Source organism: Daktulosphaira vitifoliae, unplaced genomic scaffold (assembly GCF_025091365.1).
Source record: "Daktulosphaira vitifoliae isolate Bord-2020 unplaced genomic scaffold, ASM2509136v1 Scaffold_2, whole genome shotgun sequence".
NCBI classification, from domain to species: domain Eukaryota; kingdom Metazoa; phylum Arthropoda; class Insecta; order Hemiptera; family Phylloxeridae; genus Daktulosphaira; species Daktulosphaira vitifoliae.
In genome coordinates, this window is record NW_026099573.1 from 44,822,499 (window position 1) to 44,829,702 (window position 7,204).

Here is a 7,204-nt window from a genome sequence, read left to right on the forward strand (position 1 = left end):
CGTAACCGAATTAACTTTACTTAAATCGTCTGTCGAAATTAATTAATGCCAACAGACTGGTGTGATACTAATCTTTCACGTTATAATCGCGTATAACGATTCGGAATATCTCTCGGTAAGAGACGGTACTTTTTACCGCAGAACGCTATAAAGTCGGCGGTTTTAATTTTTTGTCGATTTAGAGAGGCCCACGACATGGATCGGTACGTCTCCTCATAATATCGTGTACGCGCCGGCGCACAAGATTTTAATACGCGTTTTATCGAAACCGAATTAAATATTGTTAATTGTAAAACACAAAAAAAAAAAAATTAAATATAACAGTCGAGTAAAGTATACAAAAAGATTGCGCAACGAAATAAAAGTAAAATCTCCCCGCCACCGCCACCGTCAATATAAATAAAATCGTTACCACATTAAGTCCTTAAGTAAATAAATTTTTTCCGTTCGATAAGTTTTATTTGCATTTGTTTTATTCTGCGTGTCGTACACGAGTGTATTTATTAGTACTTGTAATGACTAAAAATAAATATAGTTTAAAAAACCTAAAAAAACACGCTTTTAAAGCACATCGTACTAAAAAGTTAAAAATTATTAAAGCGTATTTTTTTAGTTTTTTTATTTATTTTGCACTTTTTAGTTTCATGTTATGATAGTAGTTACTATCAATATCATGGTTGTAACGGGTAACGGGAAATCAGGGTTCGATTCCGGAGAGGGAGTCAGAGAAACGGCTACCACATCCAAGGAAAGCAGCAGGCGCGTATATTACCCACTCCCGGAACGTGGAGGTAGTGACGAAAAATGACGATACGGGAATCATCCCCCGTAATCGGAATGAATACACCACATATCTCTTAATGAGAATAAAGCGTATTAATATATCAGTTTTAATAGTAATTAGAATATATATATATACATGTAAAGGGACTTAAGTATGTAAACGTATCATGCATGAGGTATAGCCGTGTTTTGTGGGCGGGGGGAACATTATACACGAGGCATATACGGCGATAGAGTCGTCGGCTGTAGGAATATATAAATGAATAATAACATATACGTATATACACGTATAAATATTAATATATATATATTAATATTAGCGGTGGCGGTAGGAATATAATGATCTTCGCATAATATGGCGGCACTTTTGCTGTCGTCGACGACGCGATGTCCGGCGTGATCCTCAGGCGTCAAAAGGTTAGCAGCGTAGATGACGACAGTGCGCGAGTGTGTTGACGTTGTCACTTTGACAACGAGAAGAAGACTACGGAATCATTAGCGGCGGGATGTCGTCGGCCGTGCGGCACTTGCTGTACTTGTCACCGCGGCGTAAAACGACGCGGGGCTGTGTCAATTACAATAAAAATTTGTTTTATATAAATATATATATATAATTGATGACACGCGCGCGTCTACGGGTTGGGAAATATTATTTTCGACGACTGTAGAGCGGGGTGGGGTGAATGCGTTACGACCGTCTAGTCTCGTGCGCGTGGAAAGTTACAAACAACTCACAACACACAACATACAAGTGAAACTAATATAAGCGTGTTAAAAAGAAGCAAAGCCGAGCACTGAAGTCTGAACGCCAGAGGAGAAAGAATAGAAGTGACTCTTTGACGGACGTCAAAGGGCTGATGAGATCTTAGGTCTGTTATAATGAATCGTAGAAATAAAACTTTATGTGATAATAAGAGTTATTTAATTGAAAGAAAGGTGTCCTTTACAACGCGGTACGAGGAGTGATTTGTATTGTATCATTGTTTGTTTAGGATATGTAAACAAACAATGACAAGTAATGCGTTGTATATCGCTAATCCATATGTGAAACTGTATGAGCTCATTTATGGCTTATTCGGTAAGGATTATGTAAAAAAAATTAAACTATTACACGCCTCAAACCGCGTCGGTATGTTATTGGTAATCATTGATGAGATGTATGAATTTAATTAAGTAATAAAAGAATATTATACACTATAATAATACCTTCCGTTGAATACAAACAAAACGCTCGTAGAACCGAATTTACTTGTTGAAGTCAACGAATCTCTCCCATTAAAACGCGGCTTAACTCAAAGACTTGACACGCTTTTGTTTATTTATTTATATATTTTTTTATGCTTATAAATATTTGCTTTTTATTTTATATTTTTATATACTATCTATAATATATAGATATATATATCTTATATTTTATGCGTAATGGCGTTTTACGATTTTTCAGCCAAACGTGAACAGCGCAGACAACATACTGATTTTATCGGAAGACGAGGTACGTGTTTTTTTTTTTGGGATTTTTTTTAATACTCTATTTAAAATACAACTACGATTACGTAGATGTTATATTGTACAACGGTCGTGGACACTAGCGATTTCATCGTCGAGTCCTTACGTATTTAAAACACGACCGCGCACGATACCCAACCGTCGTACAGACACGGGCGCCAATCTGAAGTGTATAAATCGCGTTTTAGTGGACATTTTTTACGAAAACGTTTTTTTTGGCGTCGTAGTTATTTGCACGAGACTTTTGTCGTGCGCTCAACGTGTAGCAGCTCTCCGTCGGAAGACCTCAAAACGTGGACGACGTCGTCATCGAATCTCGCCGATACAGACCATCATCCCTTTTTACGCGCGTATCGCAAGTTTTGACCCGTCGGTTTTCCATTAGAATTTCCCCGAAAATATTTTTATTATTACATTTCCCGAATCGCCTGAATAAAATCCCATTGTACGCGCACTCGCCGTGTGAAATTAGAATTAAAAAAAAACTCAAAACGATCCCTCCCTCCCCTTTGGGTTGTATTTGAAATGGACTTTTATGTGAAATTTACGAGTGAGTCGAGTAAGTAAGACGGCGACGAATCATCCGTCGTCATTCGGAGGATGTGCACCTCATCGTGCGGCTGCCGCCATACGCGATGACATATACGGAGAGACATTTTCTTGGTCGTTTACCACAAGCGTTACTCGGTCGTCAACAGGACGCGTGCCGTTTGACGTATTGGAAATATCGAGTCGTTCTCGGCGGACATTCTCTAAATCTCAACCGATTCGGAGCCATATTGCCACGCGTAAGGAGTATTTTTTCCAAACGAGTACCCGTCGGCCCCCATCCCCTGCCGCCATTAATTTCGTTTTCCCGTTTAATACGCGTCTCGTTATATCGCACCCCCTCCACACCGCCCTCGATCACTCGCGTTTTTTAACGACGCTCGTTCATTTGTTTGGCTGTAACGGCGCAAGACGACGACGTCTCGTACGTTTTCCTGCAAATCCACATTTCCGTTGCTCTTATACCGCGCCCTCACACCATTTTTCCCGAATTTTACCGCCAGCTGAAATTTATCCGTAATCTATAGTTAACGCCCACAGTAAATGATTGTAGTTTTATTAATGATTTAAAAAATTACACAGGATTGTCCACAAGTGACTTCATCGGAAAACGTAAGCATATAAACAACAGTTTATTAACAAAATTATACATATAATATATGTTTTTGAAAACACGCTTATTTGCTACTCCTGAGCTTTAGTTATTTTTACTTTGTTTATTCCTTTACAGAGCGAATGCAGCAATGATTCGAGTGAGGTACGTTTACAAAACACGCTTATTTGCTACTCCTGAGCTTTATTTATTTTTATTTTGTTTTTTTTTTTTACAGGGCGAACGTAGCAATGATTCGAATGAGGTACGTTTACAATACACGCTTGAAGATTCGCCGTTACTTGTGTAAACACGACTCCGATGTACCGAGTTCGAAACGTCTGCAGACATGACTCGCCCGCGGACGTTTCCGTCGGCAGTACCGGTGTCGCGAGGCCGGCGCTCGACCGATCCGCCACCGTTGGAAGAGTTGTCGACACTGGACTGCACCGGCGACGGCACAGATCAGGCGGCTCGATCGACCGGCCGTCGTGCAAAACCCAACCGGTGGCTCCCCGACCGGTTCCGACGGTACTATTACTAATACTGCCGGTACTACTACTAATATTGCCGGTACTACTATTAATAATGCCGGTACTACTACTAATATTGCCGGTACTACTATTAATAATGCCGGTACTACTACTAATATTGCTGGTACTACTATAATACTGCCACCGCCGGTTACACCGATGCGGTAGTGAGGCCTTTTTTCTTTTTCCGATCGGCTGTAAAAACTAAAACGTTGTCGGATTTCGAGAAGAAAAAAATACCACAAGATATTGATCGCGTATGACGTGACCGACTGAAAAAAAACTATACTGTTTATCTATCCATCGTCCATGCCCTTAGCGTCTGTACGCGCGTATTCGCTCGAGAACGCGAGATAAAACTACACTTCTATTCCCATACACAAAACTAACAATAATTTAATACAATTCAAACGCACTTTCGACAGACTCGATTTCGTCGAACCAAGACATCGGACGCCGCGTGTACGCCATCTCTCCGCCGGCCACTCCGCACGGGCACCGCACGTTACCGGAGGCTCTGATCGAAGTGACGACCGCTCATGGCCGCCGGCCGCACCAGTCGCCAACAATTACAAACGTTTTTGTCGCCGTTTACCGACGTTTCCTCCCCTCGGAAAGACGAATTGCGTTAAAAACTTCCAGTTGTGAAACGTTCGTGAAAATTCCAACGTTACATACGAGTTTCGCGTTGTAAATAGGATTCGAAAAGGATGTGTATATATTATATATATATATATATATATATATAATTATATATGTACTTATCTTTCCTTCTTAATCGTGAAGGTTATAGCGAAGCAAAAGTATTATGCACTTGAGAAAAGGACAGAAGAAAACGCTATCTTTTCAATATACTTTTGAATGAGAGTGATAAGTAATAATTGCCTTATCTAATTTCATGGTATTTATGCCAAGTTTGTAATGTATACACACTATCATCATATGTATACACAGTAATCATGAAAAGATAGCGTTTTCTTCTGTCCTTTTCTCAATACGTATTTCAATGTTTATAACCGTAAAATAGTACATGAAAAATCAAATTTTTACAAACTTCAAAACGCTACAGAATATTTACTACTGAATATTAATAAGATATTTTTTTACTAAAATTTTTCTTAAATTCTACTCTACAAAATAGCTATCTTAGATTTTTTTTTTACATTTTATTTAAAATTTAAAAATAATTAATATTTTTAATAAAATGTAAAAAAATTAATTATTGAGATATAGCTATAGACCTAACGTCTAACTAATGTTTAAAAAAAAAATCAGCTAAAAATATTAACTGGATCAAAAGTTATTTAAATTGTCAGTGAGTGGTGGGCCACTCTGTATATATGATTATATTGCTGTTTTCCACGAACAAACTTTTGAGCACATATAACTCAAACAAATTATTTATAACGTTCAATTAATTACTCTCATCAAAAAAAAAATGTATAGATATATTTACAATTACACAACGAATATTTTTTTTTAACTTTTTGATGAGATTACGGCGAAAAATTACTCGTGCTAAATATTTAAAGATACATTTTCTTAAGAGGACGCTACACAGAACATAAAACGTATACAACGCTCCAGAGATAGCGTTGTTTTCCGTATTGGCGAAGACCACGCCCTCCACCATTTCAAAATTATCGCTGCGTGCAATTGTCGTTTGACTTCAGTGCTACATTCTTTCACCGACTTCCGTGTTATAGCTGTCGTCTAGCAACATTAGTTTGCGCTTTATTATTAACGTAATACTCGCGCCTAACTAAAAACTATTGCACTCTCTGTGGTCTTAACTCTAAGGAATTTGTTAAAAATAAACGTATTGATTTATTTGCTAGATTTTAATTTAAATCATACAATATGAACGTTTACTCATGATTAAAAAATACATAATATTTAAATTAGTTAAAATATTTTAAATGTTTATTTTTTATATAAAAAAGATAATTATTACGTAAAACAAATACAATAAGGATAATTATATTAAATATCATGCACACTTCTTTCCACTTTTTTTTTAATTGCTTCTTGTATGTGTTATGGCTCTCTTATGTCCGTTAGTTCTAAACGTTTTCCATACAAAGGACAAACTATTTATGGCAAAAGACATTCCAAGTAAAATCTAAAACGTCATTCAGTTATTTATGACATTCCCTTTTAAGTAATGAATTTTGTAAATAGTTAATAAAATATTCACATTTTTAATTTTTCCTCCATTTTTGTAATCCAAAATTCATGGTCATATTTAATTACTTGGACGTTTATCCAAATTGGCGTATATATAATAAAATAACAAATTTCTCTACCTGTTATTCGCATTTGGCCCATAACCTGGTAATAATATTTATGCTCTTTTTTTAGTTCAATTTTATTATTTTTAATCACGCAATATGGTAACTGAAAATGATAAACATGTTTATAGTAAAATAAATAGTAAGTAAAATAAAATATTTAACTAATTTTTGTTGGACAGCTTCAACTGCATTTTCTGTGGACCTAGCTACATATGGGCATTTAATTTCTATTATAGCTGTGTTTTCAATCAGGCCATCTAAATAAAATGATAAATTCTTTAGTTTATGTTATAATGAAAATTATAAATAGTACTACCAGGACTTACTGCCAAAAAAGCGTACTCCTTATCAACAAATAATCCATTTGCTTGAACATGCTTTTCATAAAGCTGCTCAAAAAGAGTTCTAGCCTGATGCTCCATTTCAATTCCGTAAGACATTTCCTTCGATGTGACACGAGGACCATATAAAAGACTGTACACTTTTTTGCGACAACTTGTATTGACACGCATTTTACAAATATCTCCAAAATTTGATGCAGTAAGTCTTTTTTTTCTTTCTATGTACCAATCTTGGCTGTGGCGTTGATCCCTTGTAGAAAATTCTAGTTTTTTTACATCAACTTCGTTTAATTTTACCAAAAAATTACTCATCTTCTCACGTAGCTCTTCTTCAGATGGAATATTATCTAAGGGTTCTACTAAACCGTAATCTCTATCGGGTCCACTAAATTTAAGTGAAGCACTCGATTTGATTCTTTTTTTACCCGCTTCGAACAATTTTCTTCTTCGCATTGAAGTGTTATTTCTTATTCTCTCAATGTTCTTCGAATAAAATTTTCCATATTTTCCTTATGATTTAAATATTATATATTTTTATAAAAATTAAATATTTAATTTGTTTATTATACAGAGTGATTTTTTTATCATAACCCACTCAATTACTTA

The 7,204-nt window shown here is 36.0% G+C and overlaps 1 pseudogene; it reads right to left on the minus strand.

Annotated features, from left to right (window-relative positions):
- Window positions 1-5,946: 5,946 nt before the first annotated feature.
- Window positions 5,947-7,204, minus strand: part of LOC126898314 (uncharacterized) — a 5,635-nt pseudogene continuing 4,377 nt past the window's right edge.